Source organism: Papio anubis, chromosome 14, assembly GCF_008728515.1.
Source record: "Papio anubis isolate 15944 chromosome 14, Panubis1.0, whole genome shotgun sequence".
NCBI lineage: Eukaryota > Metazoa > Chordata > Mammalia > Primates > Cercopithecidae > Papio > Papio anubis.
In genome coordinates this window covers 55,972,296-55,999,108 of record NC_044989.1, presented here as the reverse complement: position 1 = coordinate 55,999,108, position 26,813 = coordinate 55,972,296, and the positions used below count along the sequence as shown (strand labels likewise).

Sequence of the window (26,813 nt, the reverse complement as noted above, 5' to 3'; positions counted from 1 at the left end):
GAGTTTGAGGGTAACACAAATTCCACACATAACAGACGGAAGAACTGAGTCTGTGAGGTCAAGTGTCTTGCCCAGGCTCAGAGCACAGTCAGGACTTGTTTTCGTACTGGACACCTAAGCAACAAGGAAACTTCTAATTTTCACTTTCTAATATATCATGGAATTTTTTCCGTATCAATGAAGACATTTCTACATAATCCTTTTTAATATTACCTAGTTTCCCATTGTGTGAACATAATTTATGTAAGCAATCCTGTATTGATCTAAGATGTTTCTTGCACTTAAAAAAAAAATACGCCTGGGCAACATAGCGAGACCTTGCCTCTGTAAAAGAAAAAAAAATTATCCAGGAGTGGTGGCGAGCACCTGTAGTCTCAGCTACTCAGGAGGCTGAGATAGGAAGATTGCTTAAAGCCAGGAGTTCGAGGCTGCAGTGAGCTCTGATTACACTACTGTGCTCCAGCTGGGCAACAGAGTGAGACCCTGTCTTAAAATAATAATAATAACAATAATAATAATTCTACTATGAGCATCCTTGTTATTAAATATTTGCTGCTAACCTTTATCATTTTGTGAAGATGAATTCCTAAAAGTAGAATTGTTGAATCCCACATTATGCGGCTTTTAAAGATACTTGTACTTTACATTTTTTAAGAGTAAGTGTTGCACGTCCTACAATAATCATGGTTAAATGTTAAGTAGTTATCTTTTTTATAGTGATGTTTTATATTCATGAGTCTACACATCCATACACATGCACAGATATATCTCAAATAGTTTGGAGATTGCAAAATTAATCAAGGAAGGACTAGAGAAATTATTGTGAATTCTGGAGGAGGCTGATTCATTAATTTCACGAGTGGATCTCCAACTCCAACACAATGTTTGGCACTGAGAAACCCTCATTGAATATTTGATGAATATCTGAATGATAATCTAAGAATATAGTGCCTCACATTTGCCTAAAAATAATCTATTTCTTTTTGCTGCCCCTGGGAGAGATGGTAAAGTTGTAACTACTGGCAAAATAGGATTTCATTTTGTTTTAACTCTAACAAAACATGCTTACATTCCAGATCAGATGGCTTAAAGTTACTATTAGCAATAGGCTTAAAAATACCCACACAATGGAAGTGTCATTTTAAAAAATAATTTCTAGACTTTATAGAACATCACTAATGAATTCAGCTTTCAAGAGCAGGAAAAAGTTCACTGCTTTAATCCTGTTAAATGCCTTTATTCTGGCTATAGAAATTTTAGAAGTTCTAAATTATAAGTTCATTGCAAATATTCTTTTTTTTTTTTTTTTTTTTGAGACGGAGTCTCGCTCTGTCGCCCAGGCTGGAGTGCAGTGGCTGGATCTCAGTTCACTGCGAGCTCCGCCTCCTGGGTTTACGCCATTCTCCTGCCTCAGCCTCCCGAGTAGCTGGGACTACAGGCGCTGCCACCTCGCCTGGCTAGTTTTTTGTATTTTTCAGTAGAGACAGGGTTTCCCTGTGTTAGCCAGGATGGTCTCGATCTCCTGACCTCGTGATCCGCCCGTCTCGGCCTCCCAAAGCACTGGGATTACAGGCTTGAGCCACCGCGCCCGGCCTGCAAATATTCTTATTTGATTATTTGGCTCATATAATGGCAAAGGAATAGAGGAGGTTTCCAAGGGTTGGCAAATAAATAATTACCTGTCATATCTTCAAATTCTCCCAATGAATTGTTACCTTTTTCATTGCATTTGCAAATGTAGCATCACAAAATTTCCATTGTTTTTTCAATTCTGTTTCTCATAATCTATAAAATATTCAGCAGCTCAATTTAAAATAGAGAAATAACAAAAATGCATTAACCCTTCAAATTGCAGCTAAACACATTACTTTGGTGTAAAATGCTATAACCTAAAATCCTTTCTTTACTCATTGAGTGCATACTATGCTTGAAGCATTATGCTAAAAACAGAACTACATATGTGTTACATTCTAAATTCTAACTGTTTGACAATTTGCTTTTTTTTTTTTTTTTCAGGATAGAATGTGGTTTTTTCATCCCTAAATGTTTTGTGGGATTATTCCTGCTTTTTGACTTCCCTTTCTTTATTCGTTAAGGTTTTCCCCCATTGTTTTATTATTTGATTTGTGTATAGGTAAATAATCATTCTATCCATTTTACTTTCTTCTCTTCTCTTCTACCTTTTATTACTTACTGAGTTGACTCTTTCATATGTCTTCCATTGTGTTTTCTCACCTATTTTCCTGATTTTTTTTTTCCTTTTAAGTACTGTATTAGTGACTTTGGGGAGGACAACTAACTTGTGGAAAATGTTTATATCTACGTTAGCTCTAATTCTAGTTCTCTTGAAGGCAGCTCTGGCCTAAATTAATGGACCCTAAACTCTTTTGATCAGATACTCCATCAGTAAAAAAATGTTTGAACACTCCCCCAATATACGAGTATATATTTATGTACAAATGATATACATGTAATATACATTTATGAATATAAATAATTATATAATGTATGATTTAAAAACAAAGATTGACAATGGAAATTAACAAAGGATGAGATTAAAATATATATGTTGATGTTCGAATACTTCTTCTCTGAGCATCAGTGGATCATCTTGTGCACCACTGTGGAGGCCACTAGCTTGGGCTTTATGCTTGTCAGACAAGTAAAGAAGTCACTGAGTGTCCTATTTGCTCTAGTCCCTTTTAGAATATTCTGAGGAAAATGATGACGATAACTTCAAGATTCATATTTGGAACCCAAGACATTAAGCTGAACAGTAATATATGTGCATTTGAAAAATCAAACATTACAGAACTATACAATGAAGAAAGTGAAAATCTCCCAGTTTTCCTACTATCTAAAGGAAACCATTGTAATTGGTTATTGGCCTCCAAATTTGTTTTAAATGAACATATTAACATATATTATTATCGTCTTTAACCAAAATGTGGCCATTCTCATTTATACAAGTTGTTTCATTACTTAATTTTCCAAGGATATCTTTCTGTGTTGATAAAAAGAGATTGTTCTTTTAAAAGGATGCATGGGCCACATGCCTATAATCCCAGTATTTTGGGAGGCCAAGGCAGGCAAATCTCTCAAGCCCAGGAGCTCAAGACCAGCCTGGCAACATGGTGAAACTACCATCTCCACAAAAAATACAATAATTTGCCGGCCTTCGTGGCTCCCACTTGTAGTCCCAGCTATTTGGGAGTCTAAGGTTGGATGTTCACTTGATCCTGGGAGGTCAAGGCTGCAATGAGCCGTGACTGCACCAGTACACTCCAGCCTGGGTGACAGAGTGAGATCCTGTCTCTAAAAAATAATAAATAAATAAATAAATAAATAAATAAATAAAAGGATGCATGTATTCCATTATGTGATGTATCTTAACTTATTTAATAAGTATTTATTCATACTCATTTCCAATGTTTTGCTCTCATAAGCAATGGTACAATAAACATTCATGTACATATATTTTTGCATTCTTCCATGAGTATTTTCATAAGATAAAAGTGGAATTCTGGGTGTAAAGATATGAAACATTTTTGGAACAATAAAATTTTCCATTGGTATTACTTAATTGCCCTCCAAAAGATAGCACTAATACCCTCCCCAAAAGATTGGCTGCTTATTTTCCAACATCCTCTTTAGCGCTAAAAGCTATTAATGTTTCAATGTTCTTTTTGGTCTGGAATGAAAAAAAATTTTTACTTGTTTTAATTTGCCTTTGTTTAATTGCTAATGTGACTGAGGATTCTTTTATATATTGGTCACTTATATTTGTGGGAGCAATACTTTTTTGTTGTTTCTGTTTTTAACTTTTCATTATGGAAATTTGCAAGCATACACAAAAGAAACATGCTTTAAAAATTGTCAGCGTTTTTGCCAAACCAAGACATCATATTATTTTATATAGGAAGATTGGAAGATGTCATTTAATGCCCTTTTGACCCAGGCACTCACTCCTAATTCCTTGACTTTCCATAACAAGTTGTAAACTGTCTTGCAGCAGTGAAAACGTAGTTGCTGATTTAGGTCACCAGAGGGCAGACCACAGGGAAAAAGAGAAAAAAGGAAAGGAAATAAACGTCTACCAAGATCCTGCTTCAGTGTGACCCAGAGGTCTTGGGGAGCTTGCTCTACCATTAATACTGGAGAGGAGGGGAGATTAATCAGAGGCATTGTTTTAAACCATAGTAATGCATTTAATTATCTGATAGTAATATATTTACTTATCTGAGAGTAATGTATTTTATTATCAGATAAAATATCTATGTTTTCTCATGAATTTCTAATCATTCTTTTATGGCCTCCAAAAATAATGTTTTAATTAGAATTGCATCAAATCTGTAAGACAGCTTGAAAAAAATAAAGGTCCTTATGATATTTATTTTTCCTGTTGAAGAATATGGTGTTTTCCCCATTTAAGTCTTCATTTGTATCTCTCGATCAGCATTGTAGTTTTCCTTATAAAGATCATGCATATCACTCATTTTGCTTGGGTGAGTTTATTTTACATATATTCTAATTGGATTTTGATGATTTTACAGAAATGTATTGATTTTGGCAGCATTAACATTTAATATCTGTGTTTTTACTTATTTATTTATTTATTTATTTTTGAGGTAGAGTCTTGCTCTGTTTCACAGGCTGGAGTACAGCAGCGCAACCTCGGCTCACTGCAACCTCTGCCTCCCAGGTTCACGCCATTCTCCTGCCTCAGCCTCCCGAGTAGCTGGGACTACAGGTACCCGCCACCACGCCTGGCTCATTTTTTGTATTTTTTAGTAGAGACGGGGTTTCACTGTGTTAGCCAGGATGGGTCTCGATCTCCTGACCTCGTGATCAGCCCGCCTCAGCCTCCCAAAGTGCTGGGATTACAGGCGTGAGCCACTATGCCTGGTCAATATCTGTGTTCTTGTATTAATTATAGTAGTTATGAGTTGATTCTTTTTAATTTTCTTGCTATGCAAACATATATTCTAAAAAATATTTTTTGTTGTTTTTGCCCTATCACTGTTTCTCTTTTTTCTGTTTCGTATTTTATTACAGTTACTAAAGATGATAAACAATGTGAAATGTTTAGTAATGATGATAAAGAATAAATCTTTAGGCCAAGCACAGTGGCTTACACCCTATAATCCCAGCACTTTGAGAGGCCAAGGTGGGAGGATTGCTTCAGCCCAGGAGTTTCAGACCAGCCTGGGCAACATTTTGAGATCCTGTCCCTATAGAACATACAAATAAAATTAGGCGTGCGTGGTGTGCATCTGTGGCCCCAGTTACTGGGGAGGCCGAGGTAGGTGGATCCCTTGAGCCCAGGAGGTGGAGGCTGCAGTAGAACTGTGATTGCACCAGGGCACTCCAGCCTGGGTGACAAAGGGAGACTCTGTCTCAAAAAAAAAAAAAAAAGAAAGAAAGAAAAAGAAAAAGACAAAAGAATACATCTTTACCAGGTATAACTGACTTTTTAAAATTTGTAAGAAAGGCTGGGCATGGTGGCTCATGCCTGTAATCCCAGCACTTTGGGAGGCCGAGGCAGGCGGATCACCTGAGGTCAGGAGTTCGAGACAAGCCTGGCCAACATGGTGGAACCCCGTCTCTACTAAAAATAAAAAAATTAGCTGGGTGTGGAGGTGCAAGCCTGTAATCCCAGTTATTCAGGAGGCTGAGACAGGAGGATCGCTTGAACCTGGGAGGCGAGGGTTGCAGTGAGCCGAGATCGTGCCACTGCAATCCAGCCTAGTGACAAGAGCAAAACTTCATCTCAAAAAAAAAAAAAAAAAAGTAAGAAATACTCTTCATTTTGCTTATATTAATTTTTTTTTCACCCAACCTGGGCCACAGAGCAAGACTCTGCCTCATAATAAAGAAAAAAAAAGTTTTTGTAGAGATGGGGGTCTCACTATGTTACCCAGGGTGGTCTTGAAGTCCTGTGCTCAAGCAGTTCTCCCACTTTGGCCTCCCAAAGTGCTGGGATTACAGACATAAGCCACTTTGCCCAGCCCAGGTTAAGGTTTTAATGTATTTTTGAACTGTTTGTTGGCATTTTAACTATTTTGTATCTAATATTTATAGTAAGATTTGCCTTACTAAAATTTTTTGGTGTATCACATCTCTACTGAATTATAGTGTCAGAACTATGTTTAGCTCATAAAAGAACTAGATAATATACAATTATTTTCTGTTTTGTTCCAGAAAAATATATAATGATTTTTATCCATATCAGTTTTATATATTCCTAAGGCTTTTCTGAAAATAATGCTATTTTTAAAATTTAAAAGTAGAAAATAAATAAATGCCTATATCACAGTAGAGACGTTTTATAATTCAAAACCTTTAACTGTTAATAGAGGTTATTTTTTTTCTACCCCAACATGTTAAAGAAGTGCCTGCCAAACCCATTATAAAAGATTATTTCTGTCTGGGTGTGCTATGGGTTATACTATTACATAAAGCAGACAAAATCCTTTTATTTTCCTCAGCTGTTCTGCTCAATCATGGAAAGAATAAAATGATGCCTAGTGATTCAGCATCTGAAATGTTATACCAAGTCAAAAGTTGCTGCATATTTACTTTTCACAATAAGCTATTGCATTTCTTAGGTGCTGGAAGATAAGAGCCACAATAAGCCATTACATTTCTTCCTAGCGTATAGATAATAAAATTCCAAGGAAGTCTTCCTTGGAAGAAAAAAGGCAGTAAAGAATTTGACCCCCTTGGCCGGGCGCGGTGGCTCAAGCCTGTAATCCCAGCACTTTGGGAGGCCGAGACGGGCGGATCACGAGGTCAGGAGATCGAGACCATCCTGGCTAACACGGTGAAACCCCGTCTCTACTAAAAAAAATACAAAAAACTAGCCGGGCGAGGTGGCGGGCGCCTGTAGTCCCAGCTACTCAGGAGGCTGAGGCAGGAGAATGGCGTGAACCTGGGAGGCGGAGCTTGCAGTGAGCTGAGATCCGGCCACTGCACTCCAGCCTGGGCGACAGAGCGAGACTCCGTCTCAAAAAAAAAAAAAAAAAAAAAAAAAAAAGAATTTGACCCTTGTTTTATCTAGTTGTATATCTTGCCTCTAGAAGTAACTTTTCAAGCCAGCAATGGTGTGTTAATAAAGAAAAAGAAAAGAAAAATAGAAGTAACTCATGGCGTGGATAATTAAAAAGTAGTTGTGATAAACTTCCAGGTGAGTAATATTGATAAAGCTTAATTATGACCTTTTCACTCACAACCAGTCATACTCCATGACAGCATCAACAGAACTTTCTACCATGATGAAAATGTTCTATTTCTGCATGTCCAATGTGTCTCTGTGTCCAGTGTGGCTCCTGAGAGCTTGAAATACAGCTTGTACAACTAAGAAACTGATTTTTCTTTTAATTTAATTTAATTTATTTACTTTGAAAAGGAGTCTCACTCTGTTGCCCAGGCTGGAGTGCAATGGCATAATCTCAGCTCACTGCAACCTCTGCCTTCTGGGTTCAAGCGATTCTCCTACCTCAGCCTCCTGAGTAGCTGGGATTACAGGCGAGCGCCACCACACCCGGCTAATTTTTGTATTTTTAATAGAGACAGGGTTTCACCATGTTGTCCAGGCTGGTCTCGAACCCCTGACCTCAGGTAATCCGCCCACCTCGGCCTCGCAAAGTGCTGGGATTACAGGTGTGAGGCACCATCTCGGCCTATTTAATTTTAATTAATTTAAATTTAAGTAGTCACACGCAGCTAGTAGCTACCATATTGGACAGTGCAGCTTCAAAGTATGAAATTTACTCAGTATGAATACATTAAAAACTCAGAATGTTTCACCACTAAACGTGTCCTTATTGTGCATAAATAATTTTCATTTCCAGTATTTTGACAATTGAGAATCAGTATCATTCTCTGCTGATGTCTCCAAAATTATACTGGCATTTTAAAAATTTGGTTTGACACTTCCTATCTGAGCTTCCTTATTTTGTCATTCTGAGAAGGATCTGTTTCTCCCATCTTTGGCATTTTGTTGCTGCTGTTTCCCTTGGTTAACTTTGCTTTTAGCTCTGTCTCTACTTTTACATCTAATCCTACTGAATTTTTGCTATTTTTTTAATAGGTGATTTGGTTTAAATACTGGACATGAGTTTTTTGCCATGTATAAATTAGGGATAATTATATCAAAAAATGGTCATGGGTAAGCAGGAGAATCACTTGTACCCAGGAGACAGAAGTTGCAGTGAGCCGAGATCACACCACTGCACTCCAGCCTGGCAACAGAGAAAGACTCAGTCTCAAAAAAAAAAAAGTTTACCTGGCCGGGCATCCTAGCTCTTTGGGAGAGTGCCAGTTATATCCATCTCCACGGGTTCCCTGAATATCTCATTTTTGTGAGTAGTTATCTCCTCCACTCTAGAATCTAAGGAATGGTTTTACAACTATTTATGGGTTATTGTGTCTAATCTTTAAATTATGTTCTTATTTTGTTGAGCATCCAGGGACATATTAATCATTTAGTCCTGGCTGTCTTGTGATTTAAAAAAATGCCTTTGGCAGTCGGGTGCAGTGGATCAAGCCTGTAATCCTAGCACTTTGGGAAGCCGAGTGGGCAGATCACTTGAGCTCAAGAGATTGGGACCCACCCAGGCAACACGGGAAAACCCTGCCTCTACAAAAAATACAAAAATTAGCTGAGCGTGGTGGCGTGCACCTATACTTCCAGCCACTTGGGAGGCTGAGGCAGGAGAATCACTTGAACCCAGGTGGTGGAGGGTGCAGTGAGCCAAGATTGAGCCACTGCACTCCAGCCTGGGTGATAGAGCGAGACCCTGTCTCAAAAACAAAACAAACAAAAAAAAAGTTGGCCGGGCGCGGTGGCTCAAGCCTGTAATCCCAGCACTTTGGGAGGCCGAGGCGGGTGGATCACGAGGTCAGGAGATCGAGACTATCCTGGCTAACATGGTGAAACCCCGTCTCTACTAAAAATACAAAAAACTAGCCGGGCGTGGTGGCGGGCACCTGTAGTCTCAGCTACTTGGGAGGCTGAGGCGGGAGAATGGCGTGAACCCGGGAGGCGGAGCTTGCAGTGAGCCGAGATCACGCCACTGCATTCCAGCCTGGGAGCACAGCGAGACTCCGTCTCAAAAAAAAAAACAAAAAAACAAAAAAACAAAAAAACAAAAAAAAAAAAGTTTACAAAAAAAATTTTAATGAGAACTATAAGAATAGAATCAACACTTTAGTACTGAAATTGCACCCATATCATCGAACTACTTTTCAAAGATGAATCCATTGTACTAATCCATTACCATAATTACACTCTTTTTAAAACTCACTAAAACCATGCACTTCAGTAAACACCAGTTTTACATGTAGTATCCACAGCCATATCCATTATTACTGAAACTTTAAGATTTGGTGTTTATACTATTGTAACAATCCTGCATATATTGCTTCTTGTATTTCTGTAGGAGTATAAATGTATATTTAAAACACATTCTGGTAACTTGTTAGCTCGCATGTACGGAAAAATACAGATTTTAAGAAGCCTTACAGGCCAGGTGTGGTGGCTCAAGCATGCAATCCCAACACTTTGGGAGGCTGAGGCAGGAGGGCAGGAGGGCAGGAAGATGGCTTGAGACCAGGAGTTTGAGACCAGCCTGGGTAACATAGCAAGTCAGCCCTCCCTCAGCCCCCACCATCCCTCATCTCTACAAAAAAAAAATTATTTAAAAATATGCTTGGAGTGGTGGCATACACAAGGAATTATTTCGATGAATTACCTTTTGATTAACAGATATCAAAGTACCATTTTTAGAGAGGTTGGAGAGAGGTTGGACCAACCATTCATTTGATGCTGAAACTTCATCATTTAATAAATGAATTCATCATTTAAGTCATTATCTTTCAGTAGTTAGGAATAACGGTAGCTGCCTACATATAAAAAACCAAAAGCTAAGCTAATTTTAAATGAAATTATATGTGACTGCAATCCAGCTATTGAAAACGTTGAAATATTGGACTGGCTGAATATGTAACAGTTCAAACTCAAGTTTTAAAATATATTTTTCTATTATGGAGAAAATTGCCTATTAAGATTTTTTTTTTTTTTTTTTTTTTTGAGACAGTGTCTTGCTCTATTGACCAGGCTGGAGTGCAGTGGTGTGATCTCAGTCCACTGCAGTCTCCTTCTGCTGGGTTCAAGCAATTCTCCTACCTCAGCCTCCTGAGTAGCTGGGATTACAGGCATACGCCACCACACCCAGCTAATTTTTTGTATTTTTAGTAGAGACAGGGTTTTGCTATGTTGGCCAGGTTGGTCTCTAACTCCTGACCTCAAATGATCCGCCCACCTCAGCCTCCCAAAGTGCTGGGATTACAAACACGAGCCACTGTGCCTGGTCCCAATTCTTGATAAAATATAATGTTACTACCTTGGTGCTCCTCTATTTATTTATTTATTTATTTTTACTATGCTACTCATGGCATCTGAACCTCACCAATTTATAATTTATGATATAAAATGTATGCTTGCATTTTTTGTAGAAAAATTTTGTTAAAATAACAGTGTGAACACAAAAAATAATATAAAACATGAGATAATCCTCGTTATTTTTGTATTTATTTTTTAAATTAATGTAGCTAGGAGTAGTGGCTCATGCCTGTAATCCTAGCACTTTGGGAGACCAAGGCAGGAGAATTGCTTGACTCCAGGAATTTAAGATCAGCCTGGGAAACAGAGCAATACCATGTCTCTACAAAAAATACAAAACATTAGCTGGGCCTGGTGGCACACGCCTGTAGGTGCATGCCTGTACCAGCTACTCAGGAGGCTGAGATGGGAGGATCACCTGAGCTGAGGAGTTCGAGGCTGCAGTGAGCCGTGAATGTGCCACTGCACTCCAGCCTGGGTGACAAAGTGAGACCCTGTCTCAAAAAAAAAAAAAAAAAGATAATGTAATGTTAGATCATTTTCTATGATAGCTGGAGATACTAGCTATTCTTATCTGTTGATTCTTTTTGATAAATTTCAGAATTATTTTGTCAAGTTTTCCCAAATTATTTTTTATTGGGATTTTGCTCCGTGCATATTAATTCATTGGTGGGAGAAAGACATTATTAAAATAGTCATCTTCTAAAAATATGATATTGTTTTTCTTGTACTTTATACTTTTCAGAAAAATCTTCTGGTTTTCTTCATATTGGTGATATATTTTCCCTCAAAGTTCATTAACTTATTCACATCTGCTGCTATTGTAAATTAGGATTCCTTTTTGATTACTTATTTCAAACTGAGTATTTTTGGTACATGTAAATGGTATTTAATTTATACATGAATATTTTATATATACTATATGTATTTTATTTATGTTTTTTCCTTATTTATGTTTATTACCTTATTTCCAAACATTTTACTAAGCTTTTTAGTCTCCCACAAAATGGAAATTTTGTTTATTGTCCATTTGCTTAATCAAAAGTTAGACCGACTTTTGGATTTTGGGGACTCAAGGGAAAGGGTTGGGGGTGGTGAGGAAAAGACTGCAAACTGAGTACAGTGCATAGTACTTGGGTGATGGGTGCACCAAAATCTCAGAAATCACCACTACAGAATTTATTCATGTAACCAAACACCACCTGTTGCCCAAAAACCTATGGAAATAAAAAATAAAAATAAAAAAGAGTTATGCCTACTTTTTATGCTATGTTCATTAAAGTTTGAGACTCACTGGAGTTGTGAGCGCTGGGGTTATGACATATAGACAAAGGGCTCTTCCCTGCAGAGTTAGAAGAACAGTAGGAAAACATTCCAGAAGATCTGTAAATCAATTAAGAAATAGTAATTTATGAATCTCTTCATTGATTTACAGATCAATTAAGAAATACATAATTAAGAAATACATAATTTCTGTATGTATATGTGCATAGAGATTCAAGGGTGTATAGAGAAGATTTGGTTACAGAAAGTCACCTTAAGAGTATTTAATATGTATTGACATAAACTTTTGAAAAATTTTTAAATTTTTATGTATTTTTAATTATTGTTTTAGAGATGGGGTCTCACTATGTTGCCCAGGCTGGTCTTGAACTCCAGGGCTCAAGCAGTCCTCTGACCTTGTCATCCAAAGTGCTGGGATTACAGGCATGAGCCACTGTGCCTCACCCAAATTCTGAAACTTTCGAAGAGGTTATTGGTATGTTGATGTTTGGGGAATAAATTAGGTATTTAATATTAATTGAATGAATGAAGAATTCAATGAATGAATATATGTAGCACTTTGCTATGCCCAGAGGGTACAATGACAAGCGAAAACAGATCTGAGGGAGAAAGAGACATTAAGTAAAGACCAAGGTAAATGCATCATCTGGTCCTGGAGAAAAGAATTTGAGGAGCCCAGAAATTTTGGCAGCCACAGACACCCTCCCCAATGTAGCCTTAACCACCCGGAGGAAATGTAACCCTAATGGACACAATTCCCTTTGGGGTTTCCCATCCAAGTCCCTGGTTTGTGAAACAAAAGCCAGAAATATTCCTACTGGACACAGTTGTCAAACAGATGAAGACCTGGGTAGGAGAGCACCTACACCACCACTACACCTTCAGTTAGGTGCCTAAACCTTCTATTGCCTAACCAATTTCCTTCCTCACTTGCAAGTTGCTAAATACTCTCAACAACTTTTCAAGGAACCAGCAGAGCCTGAGACCTCAGTCAGGTATCCCTGAACAGCAGGTGATCCTAGCTATTTGTACTGCCCAAAAGCCAAGGATGTCCACTATGTTGCCCATAGCCACTTTCCAGGGTGCCCAAACCACACACTGGAACAGGAGGCAAACTCCCTGATCCATTGCATTTGGGTGGAGCCTCAAGTGTTTAGGACTAAGAACTGCACAAAACTTGCCTGATAATAGTTTGGCGGGAAGACTGGTTTCCAGAAAAGTATTACACTCTTTTGACTTATAAAGACCTTGGTTTCCCAAAGCTTTGGTAGTTTTCTGAATACTTTGGTCTATAATCAGCCAGTTAGTCCCAATCAGGAAAACAAAAAACACTATACATAATTCAAACACAAAGGGATTTAATTCTGGGAAGTGGTTGCAAAGGTATTGGAAGCGCTAAAGGAGAAAGGGAGAGAAAGGAAGGAACACTGCCCAGAGATGAGAGAGCTGCTACCAGTCTTAGGCTGGAGCCCTCTAGCTGCATTTGCTGCTGGAGGTTATGGTGTGGCCAGTGCCTATTCTCCACCTTCACGGAAGAGGCATTATGTAGCCAGTGCCGAATCGGCCACTGAGACACCTCCACCACTGGTGCCAGATCAGAATGGCATCTTTCCTCCCACCAGTAGCTCTCATTGGCCAAACTTGACTGGAAGCCAGTTGGTAAAGGATTCTGGGAAATGGAGTATACAGGCTTCCAGGCCCTGCAGTTATAAAACAGAGTGCAGAAAGGGAACGTGACATTGAGCCAAGAAATGTAACTGGCACAATAATATCAATTATGCTGGGTGTGGTGGCTCACGCCTGTAATTCCAGCACTTTGGGAGGCCGAGGCAGGCAGATCACTTAAGGCCGGGAGTTTGAGACCAGCCTGGCCAACATGGTCTCTACCAAAAGTACAAAAATTAGCTGGGCGTGGTAGCGCATGCCTGTAATTCCAGCTACTAGGGAGACTGAGGCAGAATTGCTCAAACCCAGGGAGCAGAGGTTGCAGTGAGCTGAGATCTTGCCACTGCCCAGCCTGGGCAACAGAGCAAGACTCCATCTCAACAAAAATTATTAAAAGAATGTTAAATAATTTTTAATCAGTTACATTTGATAGGAAATTACTTCTGAATGACTGAACAAATATAAAACATTAATCACTTCCCAATCATTTCTTGGGAAATCTTACTGTTGAGGTTTATTAGGATGCAATAATACACCTACCATGTGCCCACAAAAATTTAAAAAATTTTTTAAAAAGGATGGCAGTAACACAAGACCGAGATAGGTAGTTAAGGATGGATGAGGAAAGGAAAAATGAACAGTGCAGGACAGGTCCAACAGTAGATTTACAGGTAATTAACTTGATAAAAGTCAGCATGAATTTTGAAAAAGACTCCATTTTTTCCAATTAGCATTTTGTCTTCAAAATTGAGGATGGGGGTAGAGGAGCAACAATTGAAACCTTTCCTTTTGTCTAAGTGGCAAGAGCCAATGAGATTCATAAGAAAAAAAAAATCTAGCTTACTAATTATATGTAAAGTCTCCTTTATAATGGAAGAAGAGCAAGTCACCAAAAATACAAAAGCTAGATTAAATTAGCATCCTTCAATGTCTTTAGACAACTGAGTAAAACAGCATAATAGAGTTATGTTGCAAGATTAACTTCCTTTTCATATACCACTCAGGCAGATCCACAAGCATTTGTAAAAGGCTCACATTACCATCATTTGATACCTGATGTGGAATTTTTTTAAGCTTCTTTTTATTTCCTCCACCCTCACTGTGATTCATAAAGTGCTTTGTTAGAGTTCACTGAGGGTTTGTGGCCGGAATTAAATGATTCGAAAATGAGTTAATTCCTATTCTGTTAATTAGCATAAAAAGCATTCAATGAGCAATGCTGAGCAGAAGGATTACACTAATGGTAAACATGCATAAATCATTTCAAAGATTGTTTTGAAAATTCTACTGTATAGTAGAGCACATTTAATTTTAAAAGATCTTATAAACTTAAAACACTAGTTTTTAAAATAAGCTTTTCTCCTTTCCAGGGCATATGTGTATGTGCACAGACATCTTACATCTATGAGTATATTTTGTGAGATACTATTCTGAAATGCTGTTCCAGAGACTTTTTCCAGAATTATGAAACAGTTTAGAATTATAAAAGTTATTTTTTTAAAGCGGTCACTTGCTGTCATCATAAAATGCCTAATATTACTAATGTAAATTAATACTGATATAGGTATTAAAATAAGCTCATCTATACATTTAAATTTTTCACTTGTGATAAAAGGAAGAATATTTCTGTTATATACTTTTCTTAAGTTTATGCACAATTCTCTCTCAGTTCTCCTGGGTCCGAGGTAGTCAACCCATTTCATAGTTAAACCTTCTAGGAAAATACCCGATATGCAAAAGCAATGGATTGAGTTATATTTGTGAAGCATAAACTTTCCCCTCTCTCCTCTTGGAAGTGATAGGGTAAACATTCAAGACGCATTCATGGAATACTGCAATGGAGACTCCAAATGGGTCATTTCACAGGTGTGGCTGTGCTGATTGTTCAGATATGAAACTTTTCCATACCCATTGTGATAGGCAGAATCATGACCTCCAAAAATGCCCATTCCCTAATCCTCTGGAATCTGTGAAAATGTTCCTTTATATGGCAAAAGGGACTTTGCAAATGGAGTTAGGGTTAAGGATCTTGAAATGGAGAGAGTACGCTGGATTATCCAGGTGGGCCCAATCTAATTACATGATCCTTCAAAGTGGAGGACCTTTCCCAGCTGCAGTCAGAGACAGTGATGTGACTATGGGAGAAGTATCACAGGGAGATGCAATGTTGCTGGCTTTGAAGACAGGGGAAATGGACCATGAATCAAAGAATGCGGGCAACTTCTAGAAGCTGAACAAGGCAAGGAAACCTATTCTTCCTTAGCGCACCGGAAAAGTAATGCAGCCATGTCAACACCTTCATTTTAGATCAGTGAGACCTGTGCCTGACTTCTGACTTAAAGAACTGTAAGATAATAAATTTATGTTATTTTAAGCCACTAAGTTTATGGTAATTTGTTACTGCAGCAATAGAAAACTAATACACCCATAAAGTCACTGTACCAACTCCCCCTAGTGCCTCGGCCATCCTGACCCTTCCCTTAGGACCCTCAGTCTAGCATAAAAGGAGTAACCCCTGGCATAGCAGGATTCCAATATTGCAGCCAGCTTTAGTTCTGACTGCGCTATGACTAAGCATCACCAGTTGTGAAATATTTTGAGCATCGCTTGATTACAGGGGGCAAAGTCAGCAACTTTCAAACTTTTTTTTTAAGCCCTACTCCTCCTACAGTAAAATATACGTTTTAATCTCAACCTTGGAATAAGAGGAATATTTCACGAAATAGTACTTACCTACATGCACTGCACAATGATATTTTCAAATTCTACTCTTTTTTTTTTCTTACAGAGGCCATGCTAATCTTTGCTGTATCATTCCAATTTTAGTATATGTGCTGCCAAAGGGAGCACTTTTTCTATTTTTTAATGTAAATTATAACCCGTTAAACTGATTTTATGATTTACCAGTAGGTTTCTATCCTCAAATGAAAAACACTGACCTAGATCGTGACAAGTCTATGGTCAAGATGTAGAGTGTCTGATACAGAATATTTTCCATTTTATTTTTTACAGAAGCATAAACATTTGTTCAGAATGTAAATTATTTCTATATGTAACCATAATTCATTGTTGTTAAATAGTATTTATTAATGTGCCAAATATGTATTTGCTTTCTCTCAGTGGATATCAAACCCATGACACTTTGGAAATCAAGCCTAATTATCAGAGAGTGGGACCACAGCAGGGAAATGGAATGCTCTAGAAACCATTTTTAAACAAATAGATATAGTCATTGGCTACATGTATTTTATGTTCAGTTTTCTATTACTCAATTTGTTTATTTCTGCTTTTGATTTTAATATTTCCCTTTTTCTCACTTGCCTTTAAGAAATTACCCATTTTCTAGCCAAGCACAGTGGCTCATGCATGTAATCCCAGCACTTTGGGAGGCCAAGGTGGGTGGATCATTTGAGGTCGGGAGTCCGAGACCAGCCTGGCCAACATGGTGAAACCCCATCTCTACTAAAAATACAAAATTTAACTGGGCATGGTGGCACCCACCTGTAATCCCAGCTACTCGGGAGGCTGAGGCAGAAGAATCGCTTGAATCTGGGAGGTGGAGTTTGCGGTGAGCTGAGATCATGCCATTGCACTCCAGCCTGGGCAACAGAGTGAGACTCCATCTCAAAAAATAAAATTATCCATTTTCTTTTGTAGATTTTTAAAGTTTCATTTATTTCATTTCTCTTTGTTTCTTATTACTATTTATAACTGCAGTATCATTTCAAGAACTTACACTTTGTTTCATTATCCCCTTTGTTTAGTGGTCCTGGATATTTCCCTTACTTTCTTGGGAGTTTATGCATTTAAAATTATGTTTGCTATAATGAAACTAGCTTTTCTGGGTGTTGGTAACAAAAGGGTTTTAAGCTTATGCTATATAATAGCTTTCAGTAGGTTATGTTGCAGAACAACAATGACAAAAAAACAAAATCACAGTGACTTGACAACAACAAAGGTTAATTACTCATCCATTATACATGGTGGTTATAGCTCTGTTCCAGGATCTTTATTCCAGGAGCAACCTCGACCCAGGACACACAGACCTCACGTCTGAATCACCAGATGTCTCTTAAAACTTCTGCTTAGATGTGGGGCATATATCACTTCTGCACACATTCCATAAGCAAAGCAAGTCATAAGGTTAATGTTGATGAAAATGGATAAACATAATCTTTTCATAGGGAGGACAGCAAATAATAGGGAAAAATAACATACTCTATCCCATGTTATCCCCCATAATGCTGCAACCAGAAAGGTTTATCCTTGCATCTCTGTCAGATCAAAATTCTGTTGTTGGATTATATTTGAGATTTACCATTATAGCATTTATGTGTTCATTTGTAAATGTATCTTTAATCATGGTATAATGCTGCTTGTCTTCCTAAATGCTTTTGCTATAAAATCAACTGTGCTTATCATGTTTTTATAGACCACACCAGGCTATGGCTACTATAAGTTATAATAACATTAAGGGGACAGTATTTTTCTAGTTTCACCTATACCCACAGCAATGCAAAGCCTTGTCTTTCCCTCAAAATTAACTACACGTGCTTCTGCAAGGAGTGCCCTGGTGCCCAGGATTCTTCTTTCTTCTTGGTACATATCCAGACTGGGGCCCTAGTCCCTTAAGACCACAGCAGTGTTCCCTGTCACCTCCAGACCTCTACAGAACAGTGTTCCTTTGTACATCTCACTTTTAGAGACTCCAGGGATTTCATGCTTTCTAAAGTAATAGCTATCTCTCCTTAGGGATTTGGCCCAAGGCCCTAGTTGCTAGGACACAGTTGGATAAAAAATACGATAAATATACATTGTACCATACTGAAAATTACCTCTGACAACCAAATTTTATATTTGAATATACCCATTACCCTCTCCCTCTTCCTCCCTCCTCTGCTTTTCATGCTCATAGATCCTCTAATAACCAGTCCCACCCAGGAACTTCTGTGGAAACTGATAAAATTTAAACTCCAGGCATAATGAATTGTAAGTAATTCCCCTTTCTTTATTAAAATTTTCTTATCGTAAAACATTTTATCACAATAATTACATACATGGGAAAAAAACAATAATGTAACAGGGCTTGTGATGAAAAATAAAAAAGGTGTTCTACTGCCCCACCCTCTCTCACCTCTCATTGAACTTCTCAGAGGAAACCACTTTTAACTGTTGCTATCTCATGGCTTTCTTTTTCTCATTTTTCTTGTTTATTTGTTTTGTTTTTTGTTTTTTAAACAGACGGAGTCTTGCTGTGTTGCCCAGGTTGGAGTGCAGTGGCCATTCACAGGCACCATCATAGCTCACTGCAGCCTTGAACTCCTGGACTGAAGCGATCCTCCTGCCTCAGGCTTCCAAGTAGTTGGGACTACAAGTATGTGCCATCAGACCCTCCTACCAAGGCTTTTTAATGGTTACTTCTCTAATTCTAAACAATGGGCCTTTACTACTATTTCTTGATTTACTGGTAAACACTGTAGTAGATGAGGTTAATTCCCATCTTTTCATGTTTTCCCTCTTCCTCCTGCTATCTGTGCTTATACTGTTACTTTGACATTACAAAGGTTAACATAACCACATTTAAGTTTTCTCTGTTTTGTGTTTAGGCTACTGCTAAAAATTGAAAACCACTAATAATCATTGACACATTATAACTATGTAAATATTATTGACAGAAAAATTAGATACTAGGATTTTATTCTCCTCTCCACAGGGAGTCTATAGGTACTCTAAAAGGCTATTCAAGTTTAAGATTACAGAGTTTTAAATTTACAAGAAAAAAACAAACCACTCCATCAAAAAGTGGGCAAAGGATATGAACAGACACTTCTCAAAAGGAGACATTTATGCGGCCAACAAGCATACGAAAAAAAACTCATCATCACTGATCACTAGAGAAATGCAAATCAAAACCACAATGAGATACTGTCTCACACCAGTCAGAATGGTGATTTTTAAAAATTTTTATTTATTTATTTTTTTGAGACACAGTCTCCCTTAGTCACCCAGGCTGGAGTGCAATGGCGCAATCTCGGCTCACTGCAAACTCCACCTCCTGGGCTCAAGTCATTCTCCTGCCTCAGCCTCCCAAGTAGCTGGGATTACAGGTGCCTGCCACCATGCCTGGCTAATTTTTGTATTTTTAGTAGAGACGTGGTTTCACCATGTTGGCCAGGCTGTTCTTGAACTCCTGACCTCAGGTGATCCGCTTGCCTCGGCCTCCCAAAGTGCTGAGATTACAGGTATGAGCCACCGCACCTGGCCAGAATGGTGATTATTAAAAAGTCAAGAAACAACAGATGCTGGCAAGGCTGTGGAGAAATGGGAATGCTTTTACATTGTTGGTGGGAATGTAAATTAGTTCAAACATTGTGGAAGACAGTATGGCGATTCCTCAAGGATCTAGAACCAGAAATACCATTTGACCCAGCAATCCCGTTACTGGCACCCGCCACCACGCCCAGCTAATTTTTTGTATTTTTATTAGAGATGGGCTTTTACCATGTTAGCCAGGCTGGTCTCGAACTCCTGACCTCAGGTGATCTGCCCACCTCGGCCTCCCAAAGTCCTAGGATTACAAGTGTGAGCCACTATGCTCGGTAACATGGCAATTTTAGATATTGCCATGTTGCTACCACACGAAAAAGGTGATACTAATTTACATTACCACTATCAGTTCATATGACTCCATATTTTCTCAATTATCTTAAATTTAGATTCCTTATTTTTGCCTTAAATCTACCAGCACCTTCTATTTTTCCAGCTCACTCTAACTATTCCTTGACTCCCACAGTTTTTCCACTCCTGAAACCTATAGGCCATTACCGCCTTTTCACTGCCCATCACTCCCTGTTAAGTTCACTCTTTCCTACTTCTCCAGCTTGTATTTCATGGTCCATCATTATAATTACTTTTTGCATAAACTCTTAAATATCTTTTCTCTCTTTCCCTTCACTGTGCTTTATGGCCAAACTCCAGGCCCACTTAAATCCAGCTCTCTTCCTGTGTCACACCCAGCAATTAAATGTGACTAGAGAAAAACAACCAACCATGCAGAAAATACTGCAAATTCATGGCTCCACTTTCAAATGAGTCTTAATAGATTCCTGTACATTCCCTAGCCTGTCTACTCTCCAACTCTCCCAAAGGGCTATTTCATTCCTTTTCCCTCTTCAACTCTCCATCATCTGATCCCTCTGCTGATGACTTTGCTTCCTACTTCATTGAGAAAATTTCCATAGCTACCAGCGTCAGTGCCCACATATTCTGCCTTCTCTCCTGTTACTGTGGATACACTGTCCATCCTCCTGTCTAAAGACACACTCTACAGTTGTGCACTGAATTCCATCCTCTTTCACACTCTATTTTTTTTTTTTTTTTTTTTTTTGAGACAGAGTCTTGCTTTGTTACCCAGGCTGGAGTGCAGGCTGGAGTGCGATCTTGGCTCACTGCAACCTCTACCTCCTGGGTTCAAATGATTCTCCTGCCCCAGCCTCCTGAGTGAGTAGCTGGGATCACAGGCGTGTGCCACCATGCCCAGCTAATTTTTGTATTTTTAGTAGAGATGAGATTTTGCCATGTTGGCCAGGTTGGTCTCGAATTCCTGACCTCAGGTGATCTGCCTGCCGCGGCCTCCCAAAGTGCTGGGATTACAGGCATGAGCCACCGTGCCTGGCCCTCTTTCACATTCTCAAGGCCCTCTCTCCAGCAATTATTCTCTCACCTGCACCATCAATATTTTCTTCCTACTGAATCATTCCTGTTAGTATGAAACATGCTCTAATACTCCCTTTTAGAAAAAAAAACTATCCATTGTTCCACATCCCTTCTAGCCAATGTCCCACTTGTCATCTCCCCTTATGTGAAAAAACGTGTCTATATTTACTGTTTCTTCTATATTTCTCCCCTTCTTTGAAAAAATTTGTCTATATTTACTGTTTCCACTTCATCTCCTTCTATTCTCTCCTGACCCCATTTCAATCAGGCATTCACCTCCTCCATTCCACAAAAGCAGCTTTAGTCAAGGTACCCAGTGACCTCCCTGTTGTCATATCCAAAGATCAAGCCTCAGTCATCCTCTTACATGTAACCCATTTGCAGTATTTGACACAGTTGATCATGTTCTCCTTGAAACACTTTATTCCCACCTCTGTTTAAATGTCACTTTCTCATAGAGGACTTTCCTGAACTCTCTGGGTTAAATAGCCAACCAAATAGTCCCTTTTACTTTACCTCCCTACTCTGTAGTATTAATAACCACCTGACATATTTTATATTAGTTTATAGACTGTCCCTTATAATTCAGTCTTAATTTGAACAAAACAACTGTAAAATGGCATCTTTGAAAGAATTAGTAATATTTGGGTTGGGCTTGGTGGCTCACACCTATAATCCCAGTGCTTTGGGAGGCTGAGGCAGGCGGATCACCTGAGGTCAGGAGTTTGAGACCAGGGTAGCCAGCATGGTGAAACCCCATCTCTACTAAAAATACAAAAATTAGCTGGGTGTGGTGGTGTGTGCCTGTAATCCCAGCAACTTGGGAGGCTGAAGCACGAGAATCACTTGAACCTGGAGACAGAAGTTGCAGTGAGCCAAGATGGCACCACTGCACTCCAGCCTGGGTGATAGATGGAGACTGCATCTCAAAAAAAAAAAAAAGAAAAAAGAAAAGAATTGGTAATATTTGAATACAAACCAAGTATTAGATGATATTAATTACATTAATTTTGGTAGGTATGGCATTTATGTGAAAAATAAAAGTTCTTATCAGTTAGAGATGCGAAATGCCATATCTATGAGTGAATTGATACAATGTCTGAAATTTTCTTTAAATTACTCAAGAGTGAGTTCAAGATTTTTGGCTCGAACAATTAGAGAGTGGAACTATTATTTGCAGAGGTTTTGAAATCTCTGTGGGAGATTTCAAAACATCTGGGAAAAAATAATGGGTTTGATTGGAACATGCTAAGTTTAAGATGTGTATAGATACTCAAGTAGAGATATTGAGTAAGCATTTGGATACACCAGCCTGGATTTCATGGATGAGATAAATATCTGTAATTCATGAAAGTATACCTGATACAAAAAGCCATGAGACTGGATGAGAATGAGAACATTTTAAAAATGAAAGTAGATTTTAAAAAAAAAAGAGGTCTGAGGACTAAGCCTACTAAACCACTCCAAAATTCAGAGGCCAGACATGGGGAGCAGTCATTGGAGAAGATGAGGAAGAAGTGGCCAGTGAAGTAGGAAAAAACAAGTATGGCAGCCTGAGAGCCAAGCAAAGAAAGTGCCCCCACCTAGGGTTCCAGAAATGGTGGTATAATTAAAGGTTAACGAGTTAGTATAACACAGTTCTTTATTTCTCTATGTCAAAATATAGAACAATGGAAGATAATTGATATAAAATGCCAGACCTTTTATAGTAATGATATTTTAGAATTCTATAAATAAAATTCCATTATTATGCAAATTATGGTTTGAATAATAGCAAAGTGTCACTAATCTCAGGATATATTATTTTTTTCTTTTTGAGATAGGGTCTCCGTCTGTCACCTAGGCTGGAATGCAGTGGTACGATCATAGCTCACTGTAGCCTCAATCTCAGGCTCAAGCAATCCTTCCACCTCAACCTGGGATCATAGCTGTGTGCCACCACGGCCAGCTAATTTTTTTGTATTTTTAATACAGACAGGGTTTTGACACATTGCCTACCCAGGCTGGTCTCGAACTCCTGTGCTCAAGCAATCAGCCCACCGCGGCCTCCCAAAGTGCTAGGACTACAGGCATGAGCCACCACACCTGGCCTACTCTCAGGATTTAATTGTTTTATATTATTGTATTGGATATTATTGTTTTCTGTGGGGAACACTTCTTGGCTGCAATGAACTGCCTCTCCTAAAGTTATACCCTTACCAGGGGTGGCCTATGTCAAATGACTGGCTGAGGGTAGGAATACATAGCCTGGACCCCTTGCCTTACTTTGGGACAATCCTGAAGGGCCATCCCCACTCCATAACTCTCCATAGGAAAACTGAGGCCATAGCTGAAACCTCACTGGGGTCACTTTCCTTTTTTTTTTTTTTTTTGAGATGGAGCTTCACTCTTGTCACCCAGGCTGGAGTGCAATGGTGCAATCTCGGCTCACTGTAACCTCTGCCTCCTGGGTTCAAGTGATTCTCCTGCCTCAGCCTCCCAAGTAGCTGGGATTACACGCATACGCCACCATCCCCAGCTAATTTTGTATTTTTAGTAGAGATGTGGTTTCACCATGTTGGCCAGGATGGTCTTGAACTCCTGACCTCAGGTGATCCTCCCACCTCAGCCTCCCAAAGTGCTGGGATTACAGGTGTGAGCCGCCACACCTGGCCTTGGGGTCACTTTCTTCAGTGTTCAGTCCCACCTTCCTTACTTCCTCACGGTGGTCTCCCTGCAATAAACTTCTGCATTCAACTCTCCACCCAGAATTTGTATCTAGGAATCCCAGCCTAAAACAGTATTCTACCAGGCGATACTGTCATCCAATACAATCATGTTATTTACAAAATAATTCTAGAATTTAGTATCTATTGAAAAAACCAGGTCATTTGTCCTGTAGAATTTCCCACTTCCTAGGTTTGGCTGATTATGTCCTTGTGTGCATTCTTTATCTGATACTTTCTGTAAGCTGGTAGAAGTTCTAGAGGCTTGATTAGATTCACCTCGACCCATTTAAGCCTGGCTTTCCAAAATTCTTTTTTACTTCTCTTTTTCAACCTTGTGAAATTTAAGAGGAGGAAAATTCAAAGCTCACCAGGATCAGGGGAGATCACTTATGATCACATGTGCTTCTCACTGCCTTTCTCCCTCCCACAACTTGGTATCTGCAATCAAAAGGCCTTCCGGATACACACATACTGCTAGAAACAAATGACTGGAGAATGTGTTCCTCTGTTTACAGCCTTAAACACTAAATACCTTTTTCCCAAAGCAGAGTGTGATTTATCTTGTTCTCATCTAGGAAGGGAACCAAAGACAGCAGCACCATCTCTGGATTATTTGCATGTAGATTTCCATGTTGTTACTAATTTTAAAAGCCATCCTGGCTTTCTTCTGTCAAATGGTTTGATTGTGGATCACATTCTTTCACCGACAGCTGGTGTATTCTAAATCAATTAATCAACATGCATTTATCAAGCACCTGCTGTGTGATCAGCGTCATTCTTGGAGAATTCGTGCTGATTAAATTCTCTGTAAAACAATTAGAAAGCTGTATCTTGTTTTTGCTCTGCCCCCATCCCCAACCCCAATTCACACAAATGCATTTCAAGACCAAATAAATGCTCTTTTTGTATCAGTTTACTCTTGAATTATCTACACTGTGTTCCATTTTGTTCACAGTCGATAACACCCTGGACAATTAAGATTTTCTAAAGTAGTCAAAGCAGTTTTGCATACACATCTGCCTAATTATGTTATTTTATGTATCTCCTTTTAAGAAAACTTTGTTGCTAATATTTATTTATTTATTTAAATTAGTATCATTGCAAGTAACAGAAACCAGCTTGAGCTGGCTCAAGGGAGAAAATAATTTATTGGAAATTATTGGCTCTCTCACAGAATCCAAAGAACTGAACAAGCCATGAAGGGTGGGAGCTAAGGAAGCTCTGGGGACCCTGGCAACAGCTGCTCATGAACCTTCCCTTGTAATTCTGCCACAAACATGACTCAGCGCCAAACTTCTCTAATCTCTCTGTATCTCAGCTCAAAATTCAAAATCCTGGGAAGAGGAATCTGATTGGATCAGGCTGCTGTCACTCCAATCAGGTATGCCCTGGAGGTAGCATCAGGTGCTTTATATCCCATACCGCCCAATACAGAAGTTCCCAGCCACATAATGGCTATGGAGCACTTGAAATGTCACTGAGGAACTGAATTTTTTATTTTATTTAATTTTTATTGATTTAAATTTTAAAACTGAAGCAATGTTAATTTTTTTTCCATCACACACAGCTTTATTATTTTGGTAGAACTACATTCCATTTTAATTACTATTAGCATTACCATTACTAGAAAATTTTAAAGTACATGTGTGGCACGTATTTTATTTCTACTGAACAGTGTTGCTTTTACCAAAGATTTGTTTCTGGGGACCAGGGGCAGTTGGGGGCAGTTGTGAGAGACTGGGTGAAAGTTCTGAGCAGAAGACACCTTCAAAGGCATCAAACACACAGAACACAATGACAAATATAGAGATTTCTGGGACAACATAATGTAATCAGTGTATAATTGGATACATCTCTTCAGCATTATTTGGTATATTCCAGTATTTATTATATCATTAAGGACTATGAAAAGCTGTTATGTCAGACTTCAGTGTGTAATGCTACAGATATTCATCCTATAGTATTTCTTGACAAAGCTCTTGTCCTTGGGGAGTTGAAAATCGGGTAGGAGGAGAGAGACAATAAATGGATAAACAAAGATATAATGCCCAGGTATTAAGAGATGCTCTGAAAAAAAGAAGAAAACAATAGATATGGAGAAAGGGAATGACAGAGATGCTGTTTAACTGGATGATTAGTGAAGACCTGATCAGGTGACATTAAGTAGAGCTTGGAATAAAGGGAAAGAACAAGTCATGTGACTCAGAAAAAGCCGTTCTCCAGGTAGATGGAATTAGTGTATTTCAGGATCCTCAAGGAGGTTTTGTGGCTAAAGCCCAGAGAGAAAAGGGGGAAAAGGTAGAAAATGAAGTCAGAAAAGGTAGCCTGGAGTCAGGTCATTCAGACCCCTCGAGACAAGGTCAATAGGGGAAGTCCTTGCAGTATTGAGAGCAGAGAATGATGCGACCAGTTACATTTTAAGCTATGATTCCATGAATCATACAGGTAAGACTTGAAATTATTTATTTATTATTTTACCTAACAGCAATAATTTAAGCATTTTCATTTTTAATTTAATTTTCCCCATTTTACGTAAAAAATTATCAAAACTCTTACCTTATTTTCTCACTGTATTTCTTATGAAAAATCTAAATGAATTATGAAAAAAGTTAATACAAATTTATGAAAAATCCAGAGCTATTTTCCTTCTGAATTAATTTGAATCCTGATAATTTTCTATGCCCCTTACCTAAATAAAATGTTCATACAATTGAATTGTAGGACACAATGATTTACCTCAGGGAATCAATTTTATGTATGATAGAAGTCTTTGTAATGGTTAAGAGTTCTCTCAAAATTTCTTGAATGCAAATCTTGAAAAACAATAATTCACTCAACTGCCTAACAGACAAAGAGACAGTCATAGAACTTAAAGACAATCACAAGCGGAGCATGAATGCAGAGACATAAATTCCTAAAGCTTGCTAAGCCTGTGCATAAATAATCTATATACAAGATGTATATACATAGTAACTGCCAATTACACATAATAGCTCTCATTTTTAAAACATTTTCTATTTGTCATTTACCTGTGA

The 26,813-nt window shown here is 38.5% G+C and overlaps 1 non-coding gene across 1 annotated transcript; it reads right to left on the bottom strand.

Moving 5' to 3' along the window:
• Positions 1-16,102: 16,102 nt before the first annotated feature.
• Positions 16,103-16,204, bottom strand: LOC116270398. The gene has a single exon (XR_004178439.1). It is a non-coding gene; the product is annotated as a U6 spliceosomal RNA (small nuclear RNA).
• Between the last annotated feature and the right edge of the window lie 10,609 nt (positions 16,205-26,813).